The 22,822-nt window shown below is 35.5% G+C and overlaps 1 pseudogene; it reads right to left on the reverse strand.

Annotated features, from left to right (window-relative positions):
* The window catches only part of LOC113058765 (metabotropic glutamate receptor 5-like), a 46,047-nt pseudogene that overhangs the window by 7,519 nt on the left and 15,706 nt on the right, over window positions 1–22,822 (reverse strand).

Consider the following 22,822-nt stretch of genomic DNA (forward strand, 5'->3'; position numbering starts at 1 on the left):
ATGCGGGTTTATAAGCAAACAGTTCGGATTCCTGTTTCAGAGGTTGTTCTTTGTTCTGTTTTTTTTTATAATGGGATCATTTGAAAAAGTTTCTTTGAACTCAAGCAGAAGCTCAGATAAATGGAGCCAATGAAAGACAGCGAGACTAATGGAAGGTGTGATATCTGAAGAAGAAGTCTGGATGAAAGAACGCAATCATGTTTCTGTCTGCGAAAGAGAGAGGATTTGCTTTTCTTTGACTACTGTTCTTCTTCTCAAACGGCTAAACGGCATCGAGGGAGCACATGAGGACACAAATGGAGACTTCAGACAGGTTAATTTGAATTGTTTTCCCGCTGTGGTCACTTACTCCCGCAGGTGCGGTTGTATTTGTTGTTCTCCTGCGGGTGTCCCTTCAGCCGGCAGTGGAAGCGGTGCTGCCAGAACTCAGGGAACCAGGGGTTTCTCAGGTTGTTTTCGGGACGTAGTTTCAGGTAATAATCATCAAACCACTTAACGTCTGGGGACTGCAGCTTTATGGTGATCCCGCCGGCGGCCTCGCGCACGTACCCATCAGTAACGTCGTAGCGGTCCGCCCAGCCGTCACTGAGAAGGAGAGAACCAATCAAAGTCACATGCATCCTTTTTAGAGAACCACAGCATGCATTGCAACAAGATCAGTGGGAAAAATGTATCCAAGATGACAAATATAATAAAAAATGTTAATCATTATACATTATATGAATGTGTATAACGACAAACAAAAAGTTAAACAAATATCAAATATAATAACTCCAAAGCTAACATATATATTTTTTAAATATACAAAATTAATTGTTAACGTTAATTTTGAAAATAAATCTAATATATATTATTATAATATACATAAGTATATTATCCAAAAAAAAAAAATAATAATAATAATAATAATAATATAAAATAAATAAACAGCATAAAATACATCAATATTAATAATAATAATTTCAGTAATGATAAAGACATAGAAATATATAGAATTAATTCTGTTATTATTAATTTCTAATAATGCAAAAATTTCAGTGGGAAACATCCATCCAACATGATAGATAGAGAGAAAAATGTTGATTATCAATGCACTTGAATGCAAATGATTCAGTCAAACGAAACTAAAAGACATTTTCTAGTATATATATATATATATATATATATATATATATATATATATATATATATATATATATATATAAATAATTGATATGCTTATTAGCAACATGATAACAGCATTTCAAGTTAGTCACTTGTGAGATTACACAAAATTAAGGGTGTTGCCTTGGAAGGTGGTTCCCTATGTAGGCAGCAGACAGCAAGGCTATGTTTTGGAACTGAGCCTCTCTCTCTCTCTCTCGCTCTCTCTCTCTCTCTCTGTGTGTGTGTGTGATTTTGGCAGCATCAGGCTGAAACATTCGGTTCAGCAGCGTGAAGCCTTCCCGTAACGTACACGGATACATTTGGACAAATTAAATAGTTTTGATACAAAGTAGATACAAATTGCCAATTAAATGAACACCCGCACACAAATGACTCATTATTTTTCTCTGCCTGCACTGCCAGTTTCCCCAGTAACCATGACAACTAGAGGCATATTTTTAAAAGACTGATAATTGTTCATGTGAAAATCTCACATGCATCTGTATGTAAGTGTATAGGGGTGTGTGTGTGTGTGTGTGTGTGTGTGAAACACTGAATCATACAGATCATACACCACTGAATCATTTCTGTGATATCTATGCCCTAAATTACAAATTAAGATTAGAAGTGATTTATGAGTTTATGTGTTATATACAATGTCAAAGTTGCACACATTTAATAATTAAAACATTGTGTATGTATGATTTTGTAGCCAAATCCTAATGACCTTAAAACAAATATAATAAGTTAATTAAAAATAAAAAAAATAATAATAATAGAAAAGTAAATAAATAAACAGTATTAACATTTTATAACATTATTTTGTTTAAAGTAGGTCAAATTAATTTATTATTAATATAAAATGATAATAAAAAAATTAATAACAACATTTATTTTTTTTAAATACAGGCATATTATTTTGTTTAAAATATGAATGTATTATTTATTTTATAACAAATTGTATATATAGAAAATCCAAAACTAATTACATTAAAATAATAAAAAATCAAATAAATAAATAAACTAAATTGAATATAACAATATATAATAATATATCATATTAATATTATAATTGTATATAATAATAATTTCAGCTAAAAATTTTATATATAGAAAATCCAAAACTAATTACATTAAAATAATAAAAAAATCAAATAAATAAATAAACTAAATTGAATATAACAATATATAATAATATATCATATTAATATTATAATTATATATAATAATAATTTCAGCAATAATAAAGACATATTTTGTATATATCTATATATTCATCTGTGTGTAAGTGTATATGCTTGTGAGACACAATCATACAGCACTGAATTATTTATTTCACTAAACCACACAAGAAGACTGACACACGAGTGTTGATTTATGTTATATATAACATCAAAGTTGAACATTTAAAAGTTTGTGCATGTATGATTTTATATCTTAATCTTAATGGGCTTCAGAACTGAAATGTTCTTCATAGGCAGCATCTCAAGCACCAAACAAATAGAGGAAGGCAGCTCACTAGGGTTTGTTACAGAGCTTGTGTGTGAATGTGTGTGTGTGTTTGCTAACTCAATTACATCCTTGCCGACAGGTCAGCTGGAGAAATCAACCCGGGGTTAAACTTAATACAAAACACAGACATCAAATCACGTTGCTTCACATCACACACTTCAGTCGGGACAGAGAAGGACAGTCACCTCGGTAATGAAACTAGTGCAAATGAGCACACACACACACACACACACACACACTCAGGGTGCAGATGGCATCATTGTGGGCAAACTCATCTGACACCCTGTGTGCTTGTGTGGAGGGACTGATGACCTCACAGCTGGCTGCGACGTGATTGGCTGAGACTGTAGCCATGGCGGCAGCATCGGAGTGGGTGCTTATGGGGGATTCCAAGGAAAATGATACACTGTGTGTTTGTGTGTTAAAGGATCACTGTAATGTTTCAGTATCAGCTTAATCTCAGATGTTTCTCCTAAATTAAATTAGATAAAATAAAATAAAAAAATAAATGCAAAAAATTAAATTGATGTAATAGATTTTTTTTTAAATACTATGGTCTCTGAGGAGAATTGTTCATACTGAGATTTCAGACTTTTGATCGCGGACTTAAGTATAAACCTTGAAACCTTTGCAGCTCACCTACGTATATTTAACATGCAAGAGCAATAGAGAGCAATGACACTAGACTGTGCTGAGAAATATAATACTGTTAAATGATGTAAATATATTCATTTTATGATTAGCAGCCCTAAAACACTAAAATGAAAACAAAAACTAAATAAATTAACACTAGAAAACGCCATACAACTAAACTGAAACAATGAATAAAATAATATCTAAGACAAACTGAAAACAAAATAAATACCAAACACAAACTGAATTAAAATTGTCAAACTAAAATAAAAAAGAAATTATGAAAACTATTTTAAACTAAAAAGGCAAATTCAAAATTAAATAGGAATGAATGTCATAAAACTAAACTAAAACAATAATAGAGATAGAGTTTATTTACAAAATAAAATACTAAAAGTGTAAAAATAAAATAAAATAAACATGATACAGATACAGTAAGAAAACTGTATATAAATTAAAATAAAAACAAATGAAAAATAATAAACTAAAAAAAAAAATACTGTTGTATTTAAAAAGAAATCTTAAAAGCATGGGATTTGAACAGAAGTCAATTATTTAAAAAAAACTGATAAACTCCCAACATATTACATAAGCAATCCATAAAACAATAAGAAACTGTTTCAGTCAACCAGAGTTTAAAACAGAAATAAAAGCATTAACAGCCACAGCTGCATGCAGATAATAACATTCCGTACAGACACAAATGAATTAGCCTTTTCTAAATATACAATGCATTGTACTATCCTTAAAATCTAGGAGGATCCTAAGCGAAGGTAAAAGATAATTTTCATTGAGTTGAACAGAACCGTTACAATACAGATGCAGCAAGGTACGCTCAGAGTCTGTTAAATGTTCTCTCCACTTATTGAGTAACAATGTGATTGCACGAGTGGAGTGTACCTTTAAATGAGAGACAAAGAGATGAGATTATTATCCATGTTTGTATCTGTAAACTCTGTTACATGCCTTAAACTCACTTAATTGGACAACCTAAATTTCTTGAGTAGACTAGGACCCATCTGTACGACTAGCTCTTAAAGCAACCAGGACATTAAATTATGATATCCATCGTCTCCCACCAGTCCACCATAAACAGCTTCATTAGAGTTGAATATCTTTCAGTCCATTAAATTCTGTTCAGTCCCAGTCCACCCAACTGATTTGAAATAATGCATGTTTGCGGTCTCCACACCAGAAACCTCTGTATGAACTGGAATCGAAAAGTTACTCTATTACTCCGGTGGATCAAACCTTGTCCTCCTTCACCCCTCGGCAAATATATTACACCCTGAGGTGTCCCAAAATAAATCAACAAAAAGCAACTGAACCAGTGGAGGATCGACACATGTCAGGCGATAAAGTGGATGAAATAAAATTATTGATAACAAGAACATGTCCTCTCTAAGACAATCTTGGTGAAATCCACTTTCATTTGACTATAGACTTTTTACCTTCTCAAGGACATTATCCTAGTTTTTAGTACACATACACACACAAGTCTTCATTTTATTGATAAAACCAGGAGTAAAACCAAAAGAAATCAGTCTTTGCTATAACTGATCTGAGACGGAGTGAGACGGAGGGCAGCTGACGCCGCTGTCACATCCCAAGGTGAAGGATTAAACAAGCGCTGACCAACAGCACAGTTCATCATCCAAACACACGCTCGCCTGGAACAAGTGCTGCATAGCAAAGATAACTGAACCGTGACCGTACACAAACACTAACAGAATGTGTCCGGCTGTCATCAGAGGGGCACAAATGCCATTTCAGTGCCAACTTCCTCTCTTCGCCAAAGCTTTTCTGTCCCCAGAGCCATTACAGCTTCCCACAATGCTCTCTGACAAACCAGAACTGTTATTCGCAGCGGATTATTGACTCCTGAGATGTGTGAACTAATGAATCGCGCACAATAGCACCACGGGTGTGTTTAGAAAAATGTAAACAGGGTCAATTCTGAGCTCATGCCGAATGCAGAACGCATTCACTTTCAGCTCGGATCGTTAATCACATCTCCGTCAGGTTTTCCCGAAGGGAGCGAGCTTTAATCTCTTCCTCGTGCTTCTCCATTCAGCTCTGAATCTGAACTTTCCAGCAGCCAAAAACTGAAAATCTCTCAGTCTCTCGGCATCTTCCTGCAGACATCGCTGTCTCATCGTCTCCAAGCCCGTCCCCGTGGAGACGAGGAGACAGATCGCCATGGCGATAGAACTATCACTGTTTGATAAATCTGACAGCAACTTTTGGAAGAGACAAGGTCAGTTTTACAGAGAGAAACATTTGCTATTTTTCGACTTCATCTCTCTTTCTCTTATGGAGCGCCTCATACAGGTCACACCTGCACTTTCTGCGTCTGAGAGACTGACTGTTTGTGTGTTTAAAGCTGAGCACAATGTCAGTCTTTATTAAAGCATTGGGTGTGTTTGAGCAGGTGTTTAAAAATGAGACGAGCCTCATCAATCAAACTCCCATCACTGCAGAAATATTAATACACACACACACAAACACATATACAAATATAATATATTATTATATATTATATAGTGTTCTCACATCGATATCACCTGTAAATTTAGTAAAATGTAATAGATTTATTAAAATTAAAGCAATTTACACACACACACACACACACACACACAGTCTATTGCATTGCAAAACAACAAAATCACAGGCAAAAAAAAAAAAAAAAATAATATATATATATATATATATATATATATATATATATATATATATATATATATATATATATATATACATATATATATATGATTAATATTCATATTTTCCATATTATTATAACATTTTAGCCCAATGAGATTTCAGTGTGGGCGGAGCTACTATGTGTGCCACAACAGAACTAGAAAGAAAGTGATTATGCAACTTCCTGCTTCCTGAAACTTCAACTAAAACACCATAATTACTACAGTTATTGGATGTGAAATTAGAATAAATTAACATGGCATCACCTTCCAAAAGTGTAAAAATTGTTGGAAAAACCAAGTTACCAAAGATTTTTTGCAATATTGACAATAATTAATAACTAGTATTTTGGCCGAAGAAATGCTTACCATGGTATTGGCATTTACATTACATTTACATGCATTCATTTAGAAGATTCTTTTATGCAAAGTGACAAATGAGGAACCCATCAAGCAATTAGTCACAAAAGGTTAAATTAAATTCCTTTAGAGGGGTCAGTTCAAAATCAAATGGTAATTAATAATTAAACGAAAGGTACAATAGAGAATATAGTCACGGCTAATAGATGGGAAGAACAACAGCACAATGCTTACTGCTTACTTGCTGAAGAATTTATTTCACAAAGACTAAACTCAAAATTGTAAGACACACACACACTTATGTAATTTTGACTGAGTTGTAAGAATCTAGTGAAAGAGCTTACAGTGTGTGTGTGTGTGTGTGTGTGTGTGTGTGTGTGTGTGTTATGAAAGGCTCTTTACAACAGACCTCTCACACTTCATACAAGCGCCACACATGTAGGCGTCTGCTCTTCAACATGCAGACCTCAAAAAGCCTCTGTGTGAGTGGGTGTGTATAAAGAGCTTCCTGTTCGCCACGGTGGGATTAAATATCTTATATTTATTAATAAATGCAGATAAGCATCATCTACCTGTGAACATGATTGACTCGTTTACCCCTGTGTTTGGATCGAGTCTGTATTTACTGGGTTTGTGTTCTGTTTATTTCCATTGGTGCCATCAGGAAAGGAAATGAACAGGCAGACGGATACGGTCTGGACTCATTTATTTGCGGAGGATCATATCTTTCCTTGCTTTCACACAGCTGCGCCCCAAAAACTCATCCACTGCTCCATGACAAAGACCATTATAGAAAAACACTCATTCTCTGCTTCGCTCTCAGTAGGCAACAAAAAAAAAACAACAACAACAAATGTGATCTTTTTAAATCTTGAGTGTTTATCGAGTAGCGAGATCAAATGTAGAGCAAATTAAGATTTTACATAAGTCTCCTGAATCTCAAATATTTCTCCGGAGAAAATTACCTGACTAATCTCACATGTAGCTCTGCTAGAGTTTCAAAAGAGGAACATTTAGTGGTTAACCAATATATAGCAAAGATATTTGACAATTTTTATTGGGATAAAGTTTTTCTGTTCAGCTACATCTCAAGTGTGGAACTTCTAGCATTTCAGAACAGAAACAATTAGTGGATGACCGAAATATAGCCGATATATCGGCCGATATTTGGGGATTTTATCGGCACCAGCCGGTAAGTTTTTCTGTTTGGCCACACCTCATGTGAGGTTTCTCTAGAGTTTCAGAAAAGAAACAATTAGTGATTAACTGATATATAGTCAAGGCCAATTTATCGGCCGATATTTAACATTTTTATTTATCGGCATTGGCCAATACATTTTTCAGTTTGGTCACATTTCAAGTGTGGCTCCTCTAATGTTTCAGAAGAGACAAAAATCAGTGGTTGACTGATGTATAGCCAATATATTGGCTGACATTTGGAAATTTATATTTACTGGCAATGGCCAATAAGTTTTTCTGTTCAGGCTGATGTGCCTGAATTGGGACTTTTATTTTGACAACACTGAAAATACAGGGTTTGAGCGCCTGCTCATCGTTTTCTATTTTGGTTTAAAGCTGCGGAAGGGAACTTTTGACGCTCTAGCAGTTAATAAACAGAACTGCTTGCGTCTTGCGGAAGAACATCGTAGCCGGAACTACTTCTCTCTGTTTATGTCTATGAAGAATCACAAAGGTACTGGGTTACTCCGCCGCGGTACCCCGAAGCAATCTAAAATAGTCTGAATATAAACACTTATTATAGGTGTACCCTAGTGATTCAGGACAAGCTAAAAACACGGTTTGGAAAATGGATTCATGGTGTACTCGCTTATATATACATTTTTCTACATTTTGAACACAAACAAAGTTACGGACCGCAGCTCTGATTGGTTGTTTCTTTCCGGGAGCGGTCCGTAACTGCAAATGGCAATAGGACACTGGGAGGAGCCAGAGGAGCTTGATTTTTTCACAGATTATCTGTCTCATATTCTACTGTCAGGACATAATGACAGGTTTAATAAATATGTAAAAAATATATATTTACAAAAGTTACCTACTGCAGCTTTAATTTCAGCAATTAATATGACATTTTATAAAATTATGAAATTAATATATATGTGTGTGTGGGTATGTGTGTGTATATTACATTCATTTAAGCTCAGAGGAATAAAGAAAGTCGTTCTGGTTAGGAACAAAATGATGACAGCACTTTCATTATCGATGGATGAACTATCGCTTTAAAAGTACAGTGCTCAATTTTTCAGTGTCAAAATACTGTCTCTGACCCCCAATGGATATGAAGAGAGAGCTGTAAATAAGTCAATGTTGTAACACTGTGTGGCTTTAAAAATTTACCTACCCCAAACTTTTGAATGCCACAGTACATGAATATTCACAAATCAAGATTGGAATCGAATCTGAGTGCTTCACTAATGTTGCTGCCATGACAACAAGAAAAACACGCCATGGTTTTACAGCAAACATGTGCTGATCAGCATGAGGTGACGGAACTCAGAGGACGTTAAAGAAATCACACACACACACACGGAGACGGGTCACAGGAGGACAGCGTCAGCGTGTGCCAGCGTCTCTCCATCAGATCCGTCTCTCCGCTCTGACAGTTACGACCTCCAAATGAATTGTGTTGTGACTGTTCAGCCCAGATCAGACCAGATATGCTCTCATCTCCTCTCTGCTCTCCTGTCATGTGTAAAATGTTGTGATGGCTGTAGATGAAGTGACATCTTCAGATGGGCTGATAATTGGATGCCAAATGACAGAAACAGGCATAGAGAGAAAGCAAGAGGATAACGTCAACATGAAACAACATTTGCAACTCATTTTACTTCCCAATGCTAACGTTTATTTTATAACGTTAATTTATAACATTTTTTAACCTGTTAAATGTCACCCCGTCCCGTATACGGGACGCCTACGTTGACTATACTATATTACAATCAAATTTAATCTAATCTTGACAAACTATATATCGTTGGAAAGGTCTAAGACTCCCAAATATATATTATACCAATATTTTTTGTTAAAAATTATGTAGGAAAAGTAATAGATCAATTTATGACAAGAGTGCACCCTCAGAAATCTACATTACAAAAGGAGCTTTGACCTTTGTTTAAAAAAAGACTTCCTCGTTGCCTTTTTCTCTATCACATTTTAGAAATCATCAGAAGTTATATATCACTTGAAAACATAAAATCTCAAAATTCATCCTTCAAAACCCATTTTTAAAATCAGACATTGCATTACCATGTAAATGGTACATCAAAATCATGTTACAAAATGTTTTCAGTCATGAATTATAAAAATTTAGGTTTGTATCATGCACATTCAAGTCTATCTTCAAAAACGTGAGTGACAGTTAACAGGTTAAATGACTCATTATTCCCTATTTTTGTTGTGACAGTTATTACATTAGGAGGAATCATTATAAGCAAGATTTTAGGTTAACTGAAAATATTTTTCCAAATTATAAATTACATTTCCCAGGTCAAAAATGATATTTTTTTTTTCCTTGTAGTAATATAGACCAATAAGACCTTTGTTCACCTTCAGAACACAGTTTAAGATATTTTAGATTTAGTCCGAGAGCTCTCAGTCCCTCCATTGAAGCTGTGTGTACAGTATACTGTCCATGTCCAGAAAGGTAAGAAAAACATCATCAAAGTAGTCCATGTGACATCAGAGGGTCCGTTGGAATTTTTTGAAGCATCAAAAATAACTTTTGGTCCAACAATAAAAAAAATTACGACTTTATTCAGCATTGTCTTCTCTTCCGTGTCTGTTGTGAGCGCGTTCACTGAAGTGTAGTGATATCCGGCTCGTGAACGAATCACTCGATGTAACCGGATCTTCTTAGTGAACCGGTTGAACTAGTTCACCAAATCGAACTAAAACGTTTTAAATGGTTCACGTCTCAAATAAGCATTAATCCACAAAGGACTTAAGCTGTTAACTTTTTTAACGTGGCTGACACTCCCTCTGAGTTAAAACAAACCAATATCCCGGAGTAATGCATGCACTCAAACAGTACACTAACTGAACTGCTGTGAAGAGAGAACTGAAGATGAACACCGAGCCGAGCCAGATAAAGAACAAAAGATTGACTCGTTCACGAGTCATGAACCGTTTCTGTCAGACGCGTCCGATTCGAGAACCGAGGAGCTGATGATACTGCGCATGTGTGATTCAGCGTGAAGCAGACCGACACAAAGAGCGTCTGAACTGAACTGATTCTTTTGGTGATTGATTCTGAACTGATTCTGTGCTAGTGTTATGAGCACGGGTAAACCGAAGGCTTTAATCAAGGGCAATCATTGCCAATGACGTCATTACGTCGAGCTCATAAGAACCGGTGAACCGTTTTCTTCAACCGGTTTATTGAATCGAACTGTCTGAAAGAACCGGTTTGCCAAAATGAACCAAACTTCCCATCACTACTGGTGATCCGAAAACCGATGCAACCGGTTCTTGACTCGAGAACGAGTCAATCGTTCGTTCGTTCGTTATCTGGCTCGGCTCAGTGTTCATCTCTCTCTTCACAGCAGTTCAGTCAGATACTGTTTGAGTAAATGAATTACTCCAGGATATTGGTTTGATTGAACTCAGAGGGAGTGTCAGCCACATTAAAAAAGTTAACATCTTAAGACATTTGTGGATTAATGCTTATTGGAGACACAGACCGTTTCAAACGATTCAGTTTGATTCGGTGAACTGGTCCAAGAAGATCCGGTTAAATCGAATGATTCGTTTGCGAACCGGATATCACAAACTGCAGTGAACGTGCTCACAACAGACTCGGAAGAGAAGTAAATGCTGAATAAAGTCATAGTTTTTGTTATTTTTGGATCAAAATGTATTTTCGATGCTTCAAGAAATTCTAACGGACCTTCTGATGTCACATGGACTACTTTGATTATGTTTTTCTTACCTTTCTGGACATGGACAGTATACCGTACACACAGCTTCAATGGAGGGACTGAGAGCTCTCGGACTAAATCTAAAATATCTTAAACTGTGTTCTGAAGATTAACGGAGGTCTTACGGGTTTGGAACGACATGAGGGTGAGTCATTAATGACATAATTTTCATTTTGGGTGAACTATCCCTTTAAATTGGGTCTGCTTTAATCTCACGTTGGCTTTGAAGGACAGAGTAAGTGCAGCATGAAGGGTTTTGTGGTAAACAGGGTTTGTGAAGGTGTCAGAAGAGATGAAAAGTAAATAGTGAACTAGAGATTTCTTTGGACTTTCCATTCGTTTACGTCAGGCCATGATGGGGGATCGTCAAGCATTCAGATAGAGAGAGCTGAAAATAGAGCGCAATTACTACAGCCAGTCAAAACACTGGCCACAGCTGTCCTTCACACAGCACACATGCTAAAACAACACTGAACATACCGAGCAGGAGCTTAGATAGCCTCACGATCATCACTAAACACAGGCTTTCAGTCAAATGATTTGAGTTTCTGATTCTTTCATTTTAGCAAAAATAAAAATTGTGGCTGTGATTGTAAATGTGATTGAAAAACAGGTTTACTGCTTGTCTGTAGGGCTGCACAATTTGGCACAAAAAAAAAAAAATAATAATAATAAAAAAAAAAAAATATATATATATATATATATATATATATATATATATATATATATATATATATATATTGATAATGTATTATTTTAATGAAAAACTCTAAATTATATTTAAGAAAAATAATATAGTAATAATTATTTTATTTTACATTACAATTATAAAGAAAGAATACTAACATTCTTAATTTCTTCATTAATTTTGATGGAAAAACTGCAGGAAATGTTTATTGTTAATAAGTGGACTTAATTTCCAGTGCTTTCTGGGGCATTTTTTTAGCTTGACAGCCCTAGTCCACACACATTCATTGTATAAAGTCGAGCAGTGTGAGCTGCTAAACATATTATATTCCACAGAAGAAAGAAAGAAAGTTTGGAATGACAATAAATGACAGAATTTCTTTTTTGGTGAACTATCCCTTTAAATATGGATTTAGTTTTGTAGCGTATTTAAGTTATACTCTCACTTAGTGTTCATCTTTTTATTTTTGGTCTTAAAAAACGTCAGGCTAAGTGGAATGTGTGTGTGTTTTAGGCTTGCTGCAGATCAGATCCATGAGGTCAAAACCTCATGCTGTGTCCATCTGCATACACACACACACACACAGACAGCGAAATCTGACAGGACAGAAAAACAGACCCATTCACATAAGATTGATGGATATACACACACATACACATTGTTAAGTTTGTCAGACAGTTTACCAGAGGGTGCTGGCAATCATAGGACGGCTTTAAACACACACACACACACACACACACACACGAGTGACCCACAGGGTTTCTCACATTGAAATGTTCCTGTCTTTTTGATTGGCAGGTCAGGAAACTTTTGAGACTGTGGAAACTCAAGCAATCACTCAACACTTACAGACGTTTTCTTTCTCTGTATCCATCCATCACAGCCTTAAACAAACACCCTAAACACCTTATTCAACGGTAAAACTGTACTCTCTCTCATTTAAAGCATTAGGAAGTCTCATTTAAGTGAATCAGCAAATGTTTCAGTTGAAAAACCGATTCTCAGAATTTTAGGTACTGTATCAGTGTTATTAAAATTATCACAAACCTTTTTTTGTTAATTGTATTAAATACACGAAATCCTTGCACAAACGTTTCAATTAAAAATGTAACTGAAATAAAATGTTGCACTAAAATTATTAAAATTAAACAAACGAAATACCTACTTAACTAAAAAAAGATTTTAAAAACACTCAAATAAAAATCACAAAATTAATGACGTGAAAACTCAACAAAATCAAAATAAAAGCTATTCAAAATAATAACAAGTGTAATACCATGTACATAACACAGATCTATCTATCTGTCTGTCTATACAGTATGTATATGTTGCATTTTTATTTCATAATTTTTTATGAAATATTATGAACAACACCTTAATTAAATTCATATATATATATATATATATATATATATATATATATATATATATATATATATATATATATATATATATATAAAATTTATCATTATTATTTATCTCAATTATGACAATTATTAATAACGTAAAATATTTCGTAATATTTTGTTCAAATATTGTTTGCTGTTAGGTTGTGTAGTTAATGTTAGATTACGAGGAGCATGAGAAGCAGCTTCCCCAACACTGATTAAACACCATAAAACGTGTTTCTCTTTCTTCCCAGGTTTACTCTGAGCAGCTGGACCTGTGTCTGTGAGAGTGTGTGGTACTTCATCAGTGAGAATCCTGGAGGCAGAACCAGATATTCATGGTAATTCCAGAGGCCTGACTTTAAACCCTCTCTCCGCCTGTTCACATCCCTCTCTGACTAAATCTGAGGCTGGCGGGAGGCGGTGGTGTTGGTACGGGTGACAATTCTGTTGCTATGGCAACAAGCCGTGGAAGGGTATTGGTTCTGATTTCGTTCCGTCTCCAGCTCAGAGTGCAGCACGGATGGGGAAACGGAAAATAATAGTTGTGTCAACTGCGCCAAACACACACACTGACACACACACACTTGGAGCATCATTAATCAGTTGGCGCTTGGTCTGTGGGGTAAAAGCTGTGGGCAGGACAGGGCTAATGCATGTCATGCGGGCCGTAGAGATCACTGTTGTGAGAGTTCAGTGAGACGGGTTCATTGTTTCATCTCTGTAGACCCTACAAGACGCTTGCGGCGGGGAACGAGGAGAGGGCAGATGTGCGAGCCGCTCGTGATGGGCTGGTGTGTGCTAGATCCTCCAGCAAGAGCGTAAGAGGATCTGGGATATTCCTACTTTCACATGTTTGTAATCCTACAAGCCCCATCCACGAAACCACATTGGTTGTGCCAAGCCTGTGTTGAATGCCACATGACATACTATGAGCAATTAAACCAATATAAAGAGTGCATTTTCTGTGCAGACAGCAGCGCCAAACAGAATAGTACAAATGACTATATTTTATTTTCGACAGTAAAGAAAAGGTGTCCTGAGTGGTTGCCAGGACATTGCTAAGGTATTTTGGGTGGTTGTTGGGGCATTGCTATGGTTGTGTGAATGTGTTAGTGTTCTAGGCCATTCTGGGTGGTTTCTAGGGCATTGCTAAGTCAAGTCAAGTTTTTAACTATTTGGCACTTTACATTGATTCAAAGCTGCTTTATAGTAATAAACAAGATGGTATTCTAGTTAGTTGCTAGGGTCTTCTGGGTGGTCGCTAGGACATTGCTAAGTCAAGTCAAATGACATCTGACTATATACTGCTTTATACATTATAAACTGATTCAAAGCATTTTCACAATAATAAATAAGAAGGTGCTCTGGTTAGTTGTTAGAATATTACTAATGCCGCGTTTCCACCGAAATAACCCGGAACATTTGTACCAGGAACTTTTTTTCCCCAGGAACTATTTTCCCCCCAGACCTGTAGCCTTCTGTGTTTCCACCGCGGTCTAAAGTACTGGGAACCCTTATAAAACAAAAATATATTGCAGTATATTGGAAAATATCATGTAATATATTAGGCATATATTCTTATATATATTTATTTTTTCCAATATATTGCAATATATTGAAAGCGGCAATCATTTGTATATTTTGCAATATATTATATAATATATGTATCATCAATATATTATTAAATGTATTCAAATATATAAAATATTAGAAAATAAAAATGGAAAATAATATATTACAATATATCACAATATATTTTAAGAAATATATTGGTAAATATATTTTCCTTTCGTAAGGGAAGGTTAGGCAAATAGTCTGGTGACGTAGGTTTGCGTGCGTTTCTCAATACAAAGTACGCAAATTTTTGGACGTGCATTCTCGGAAGTTCAGACTTTGCGCATTCGATTCGGGAGTGTGATGTCCGCAACGACGCAAAATACGGTGATTCTGCAAAGAGCAGCATACTTGATAACTTCAGTCAGCTCGACTTGGGTACTGCAATTTTCCTCTCTGTATATTTACAATAAAACTAAATAGGATATTAAACACCACTGCCTCCTTTCGTTTTCATTTGAACATAATAACAGCCGCAGAAATGTACTTAGTTCAGGGATATGTGTATATACAGTCACAAACTAAATATTATATCAATTTGCCCTTTTTATTTTCATTTTAACATACAGATAAATTGAATACAGACCAAAGATTACCTGTTAGATTTACCCAAAACTAATGATATTTTATGTTCGACCGCTAAAGAGACATCAGAGCCAGCGGCACACATCAAAAGGTCTAGCCGAGGTGAGGCTGCTCTCGGCGGATACATGAGCACTGAGCTCCCGCTGATCACGCGGGGCTCACGTCTCCGAAATCAGCGAAACACATTTATAAATAGGCGCTGTCTTTATCAATAAACCACAGATTTGAGTTTTAAACAACTACATCTCACCTGAAATACTTATAAAACTACATTTCATGACACAATAACAGTAATATTTTGAAAATGATCCGAATAAATGGTGGTTGAACTCAACCAATCAGGATGTTTAGCGCCCAAGTCCCGCCCCCGAAAGTTCCGGAACTTTGAAAAAGTACCACCTCGCCAGCAGGGACTTTTTGAGGGGCATTTTTTTACCTGGAACTTTATTTAGATCCTGGTTCCTGCGGTGGAAACACACCAAGTAACGGCCCAAAGTCCCTAGGTCCTGGGTAAAGTTCCAGTTCTGGGTGGCTACTAAGGTTTTAAAGTATTCTGGTTAGTTGCTTGGGTGTTACTCAAGTCTTTGTGATTTTCTGATGACTGAATTTAAGTGAATCAGCAAATGTTTCAGTTGAAAAACCGATTCTCAGAATTTATTTATACTAAGACATTCTTGGTGGATGCTAGGGTGTTCATTTTCTTTTCTCTGGCTGATTTGAACAAACACATTAGCGCAAACACATCGCCACTGCCTGTTCTGTCATTCCCTTGCTTTGGCCCAGAATTCTTTGCTTTCCTTCTCTCTCATCTGTTAAATATTCCTCTCACACTCTCGGTTCTGCCGGGAGGAAGAGGAGGATGACGAAGACTTGACAGCTCCTCCGCACGGAACACAGACCAGTGCAAAAAACACTGAGAGGGAGGCAGACAGGAAACGCATCATAAACACTCTCAGGGCGTTTAATGATCATGAAGTTGGCTCCATTTGCGTGCGGGTTCTGGATTGTCACGTGTCTGACCTGAAAGCTGGACGGCCGTGTTCTGCACACAAACACGGCCACAGCTTCTCCAGCGACAAACTGTAATCTGATTGTCTGTCTTCACGCAATTTCCGGGAGTCGGGAAGCACCGATTTCTATCAGTCTGCCAGGAAACAAAGTCATGTTTATGAGTTCCCAATGTCATAATGAACACTTCTGTGGAAGACCTGGGATTTAACGAGGTGCAACAAATCTGAGAAGGACACTGACTGTAATAAAAGAAGCAGCCATATATATGGCTTTTACTTGTATTACAGTCAGTATCTTTTATAGATTTTTGATAGGTGGTTGCTAAGGTGTCCTGGCTGGTTGCTAGGGTATTACCAATGCATTCTGTCTTGATGCTAGGGCAGCCTTAAGCTGTTCTGTGTAGTTGCTAGAGCATTACAAAGTTTAGGTGTTCTTGGTGATTGTTAGAGTGTTGCTAAGGTGTTCATGGTTGTTGCTAAGGTGTTGTAGGTGGTTGCTAAGGTGTTGTGGCTGGATGCAAGTGTGGTGGTATGATCCTCTGTGTGGTTACTAGGGTGTTAATAAGGTGTTCTGGGTAGTTGTCATTGCGTTTCTATTCTGGCTAGTTGCTAGGGTGTTACGAATTTGTTCTGTTTGGTTGCAAGGGTGTTGCTAAGGTGTTCTGGGTTGTTGCTAGGGTGTTGTAGGAGGATGTTAAGATGCTACTAAGGTATTTTGGCTGGTTGCAAGGTCGTGCTAATGTATTCAGTGTGGTTGCTGCACATTAATAAGGCATTTTGGGTTGTTGCAGGTGTTGCTAAGATATTCTGGCTGGTTGATAGGGTGTTGCTAAGGTGTTCTAGGTGGTTGCTATGGAAATACCATACTAGGGAGTTGCTAGGGAGATACTATGGTGTTCCGGATAGTTTCAAGGGCATTACTAAGGTGTTCTGGCAGGTTTCTAAAGCAGTCCCAGGGTGTTCTGGTTGATGTGGTGTTGCTAGGAGTAACTAGGGTATTATCAATGTTTTCTGGGTGGTTGCTAGGGCGTTATGAAATGAAAACAAAGTTATGAGATGCACATACTTTCAATAGTGGCTGAACCATTGAATATAGGTCTATTAAATTGGACCTGGCGCAAGTCTTTTTGAGGGATAGTTAATCTGAAAATGAAATGATTTGATATGTTACACACACACTCACATGAGATGCACACACACACACACAAAAACTTTTTCCAGACCTTCATGACTTAAATTTCAGTCTGTTCCTCACAGAGAGTGCGTGCACAAGCTTTAAGAGCCACTTTAATTTCTGTCTACACATGCTTGCGCTACACATGAGTTGTTTTGCGGTCAACCTTTGGCTCTTGTTGTAATTCCACTTCAGACAGAAGGAAGCACTCCATCTGACCGGAGACTGAAGCAGTAAATACGGCACTAACGGTGCCTGAGAGGATCTTACAGAGGCCATCAGAGACATTCAGACTCCAAGAGAGGAGACGTGTGTCTGTGTCTAAGTGAACTCTTAAAAATAAAAGTACTTTATTGGCATTGATCTTTCCATGAAGTACCTTTAACATCCATAGAATCTTTCCAGTCCACAAAAGGTTCTTTATAGTAGAAAAAGTTATCTTTATATTTTATTAAATGTTCCTAAGAATTGATCTCTGCAAGGTTCCTCGAGGAACCAAAAATGGTTCTTCTATGGCCTTTTGTAGCCTTTATTTTAAAGATGCATAAAACCCTAAATTATGAAACATACCTGCAATGATGATGATGATGATGAAGATAATGTAATGATGATGATGATGATGATGATGGCTACAATGAGGATGATGATAACTTCCTGTTGGATCTCATCCTTACTGAGCAGCTGATGATGAAAAAATCACGCAGATTTCATAACAGTAGTCCACCCCAGGGGTATTAGAGGTAAGATCATAACAAAAATCTTACATAAAAAATATTTACTGAAATAAAATAAAAAATAATAAATAGACCAAGGCAACATTATTTAATTTTCATTTCGTATTAAAAATACATGTATGTATTAAAAGAACTAAAAAAGGAATAAAAAGGAATTAAAAGGACACAGACAGATTTTTTTTACACAAAACAAATGTATTAAAACTTTTTTTTTAAATATGTCTATATATTTTTTATTAATACTTATTCAAATTTTAGTTATTTTAGCACATCAAATTAAACTAAATAAAAATGAGAAATGTTGCCTTGTTAATTAGCTGGAAAAAAATTTGGTTATATTTTATATTAGTTAAGATTTATTTTATATCAAGTAGCAAACATGTTTTTATAGTTGTAGGCTTATTTAACTATAATAACCCTGTTTCTCACACACTTCTCATTTTTAAGTTGACGGGATGGTTTTATATATTAAATCTCCAGTCAAAGGCCATGTAAAATCGCGCTTAGTTTCTCCGTGTTTTTCCCCATTCTTTCCTCCACTGACCTGCCGATCAACAGGAACTCTCCGACGAGGTTTTGTCGTCTCATGGCCATCAGGATGTTTCGTACGGTCATGCCCTCGCAGAAACACGCCACCACGCGAGCTTTGGGCAGATACTTGCGCAGTTTGACCAGCAGACGGTCGAAGCTCTGCTCGCCGGCGTTACTCCAGATTTTATCCGAGTGAGCGATACAGATCCCTTCCTTTCCCGCCATCTCTTTAAACGCCTCCATCCCACTCTCACCATAGTTCCCTTGGGAAGAAACAAACAGACATGAATATTCGATTAACTAAAGAAACCAGTCATGAGTCATAGTATTATATTCAGAATGTTTGACACACTTTTATATATATGTGTGTGTGTGTGTGTGTGTGTGGGCATGTTTTTGTGACATATCAGGACACAACATGGGTATGACACAGGTATTACAAGGAGAGGGTGACTTATGAGGACATAACCCATGTCCCCCTTTTTCAAAACACTTATAAATCATACAGAATGAGTTTTTTTGAGAAAGTAAAAATGCACAAAGTTTCCTGTGAGGGTTAGGGTTAGTGTAGGGTTGGTGTAGGGCCATTGAATATACAGTCTGTACAGTATAAAAACCATTACACCTAAGGGATGAACACACTTTTCACAAAAACAAATGTGTGTGTGTGTATGTGTGTATATATCTATAAGAAATTGCTAAGGAATACACTGTAAAATATTGAAATAGAAACAATTTTCCCTTAGAAATTGCACAAATAATTAATCCTAACCAACCCACACATTCAGGGGGACTTGATTAATTCATAAAAATTATTATGTTGTTTGCAAAATATATATATATATTTTTAACAGAATACACAGTTACTTTTTAACTTCTTTTAATAGAGAAAATTTCATTTCAAGATGATTTTCAATACTTTTGTGTGAACACTGAAAAAAATGGCTTTGAAACTATTTTAATTTAAAAAATATTGCTTGCAAATTTTGCTAAATAATGGCAAGTAACATTAAATCATAACAATCTGAAAGACTGAAATAGTATTTTCTTATAAAATGTGCTTCAATAATCTACAAAAATCTAAGTTTCTACACCATTTTTTGTTGTAGTTACTAAAATGAAAACAGACTACTTTAGTTTTTATATAAGGTTAAATATAATAATACACTCTAAAAACTTTTTTCAAAGTTGATACTGAAGCACGTTTTACACGGAAATACTATTTCAGTCTTTCTACTTCAAATTTGACATTTAATTCAATGTGTTACTTGACAATTCTTTGTAAAATTCACTAGCAATTTTTTAAAATAAAAAATGTTTCAGTGTAAATCCTACATCTTTTTTTCAGTGTACAGGCAAACTCAAACAAAATGTAGAAAAATATATTTAACGATATTTTTCTTCACACTTCTAGAGCAGATTTCATCTGTTTGCGCAGAACATTTTGTTACAGTGTGAAATACTGATATTGTGTCAGACTACAGCTGTATGGATTTAATATAGTTTGCTGAGACAATATTGACTCGGTGTCTGTCTCGCTTTGTCTGATGGAGAACTTGAGGACAGAGAGGTGTAAAGCAGGCAATTAATCACACACAAAACATTCACAGAGATCAACCACACACACTCATATCGACACATAAATGAAGCTGTGAAGGTGTCAGATGTGTGTGAGAGAGATTTGAGGTTCCTCAAAAAGGTTTCATCAGGTTCTGGTCCTGGTTGTTGTGGGTACATGTAAAGTCCTGTAATTAGTCTCACAGTGAGAGTAGCAGACACGAACAGATGGCACACACACACACACACACACACACACTGTTGCCATTTACACGCAATCAGTCTCCGTTCATAAAGAGAACACCAGCCTTCACTTCCTGTCAAAGATCATTGAACATAGATCATTTTCAAAGCATGAAATGACTGTCCTTCAGGACCATCAAAATAAAATAAAATAAAATAAAATAAAATAAAATAAAATAAAATGTAAATTTACATTTAAAACATCACAGGGAGCACAAAATAAAATAAAATAAAATAAAATAAAAATGTAAATGTACATTTAAAACATCACAGGGAGCACAAAATAAACTAAACTAAACTAAACTAAAATAAAATAAAATAAAAATTTAAAACATCACAGGGAGCACAGAATAAAATAAAATAAAATAAAAATGTAAATATACATTTAAAACATCACAGGGAGCTCAAAATAAAATAAAATTTAAATTAATTTTATTTTTGAGCTCCCTGTGATGGTTTAAATTTAAATCAACATTTAAAGTAATAATAATTATTATAATGTAGTAAAATATTTTATAATATAGTACAATTATTTTATTATTTTTTATAAGTTTATGAATTAATTTTATCCTTAATAGTGAAAAATTACATTAAATATCTTAAATATATTATACTTAAATATCTACCAATGCAATACATTAACTTTCATTTACTTTCAATCTATTGTAAAAACTGTAAACACTAATATTGCCTGAAATGTTCCACCAATGATTTATTCTAACAAGGCACAAATTAAAGTGCAAAATTTGAACCTGAGAAATTAATGTAATTATCATCTGATTTTTTGTTCATTTGATTTTGAGAGAATTTCATCCGAAGTATTTGAAATCATATATAAAGAGAATATTCCGGTATCTTGACAAATCCAAGCAGTTTGAGGTTTCTCCAGACAAATAGGAGTCTTTTTCTTCAAAAAACCAGAGGAGTAGAATAATAGTCCAATAATAGTGTCCATTTAATCTCACTGCTGTCTAGGAGAAACGATAGAGATCTCATTAGTGATTTCCTAAAGGGAACGGATGGCTAAACAAACACCTTCTAATTTATAAACTACACACACACACACACACACACACATATCTCCTCCTCAAAGTGCTGCACTCGCTCGGCTGGAATGTGGATAAATATTACAGCAGAAAATCGAACATCTGAACGTCAAACGCTGAGCTGCCCTTTATAACCCGAGCAGGAATACGTCAGTGTGTTAGTGGAAGAGCGAGGTAACAGTTGTGTAACCTGAGAGAGTGTTGACATGGATGTGTTGTTGTGTGTTTCTCTGTAATTACAGCAGACACACTGGAGCTGAAGAGAGATGCTATCAGTCTCTCTCTCTCTCTCTCTCTCTCTCTCTCTCTCTCTCTCTCTGGACTGAACTGTTGCAAAAGGTGAAGGAATGTGTAGGTCTTCATTCATTCATTCCTCTGGATTTAAAGGGACAGTTCACCTAAAAATTACAATTCAATACAAGTTGTTCGCAAACTCATATGTCTAACTTTTGTTGAGTACAAAATGAGATGTTTTGAAGAATGTTCAAGCTGCTCTTGTCAATACAAAAAAATAGTGAATCGGCGGCGATCAACCTGAAAGAAGTAAAGCAAGCACCAAAAATAAGTAACTATGACTATATGCATCTGTTTAATGTCGTATGAAGGCCGTCGATGAGAAACAGCCCAAAATTGTATCTATACATTTATAAAAACATAGTCGTAAGCATTCACTTTTGTGCTAAATATCTCCTTTTGTGTTCCAGAGTTTGTTTGGTTATTTTTGTCTTATAATGACTGATATGTTTAATGCTGTTGAAATATGTATAATAGTATACTAGTTTGTTAGTACTAGTATATTGACTCATTTTTATAACATTGTTTTGTGACTGTTTTTGAAATATGGCACCAAATTAAATTAAATTAAATAACAACAAAAAAACGGACAGAAAAAAAATGCTACCCTAAATAATAAATAAATATTAATTGGTTGTTAAGTGACTTTCCATATGCAATGAAAATGA

The sequence above is a fragment of the Carassius auratus genome, chromosome 40 (genome assembly GCF_003368295.1).
Source record: "Carassius auratus strain Wakin chromosome 40, ASM336829v1, whole genome shotgun sequence".
In the NCBI taxonomy this organism is placed as follows: Eukaryota; Metazoa; Chordata; class Actinopteri; order Cypriniformes; family Cyprinidae; genus Carassius; species Carassius auratus.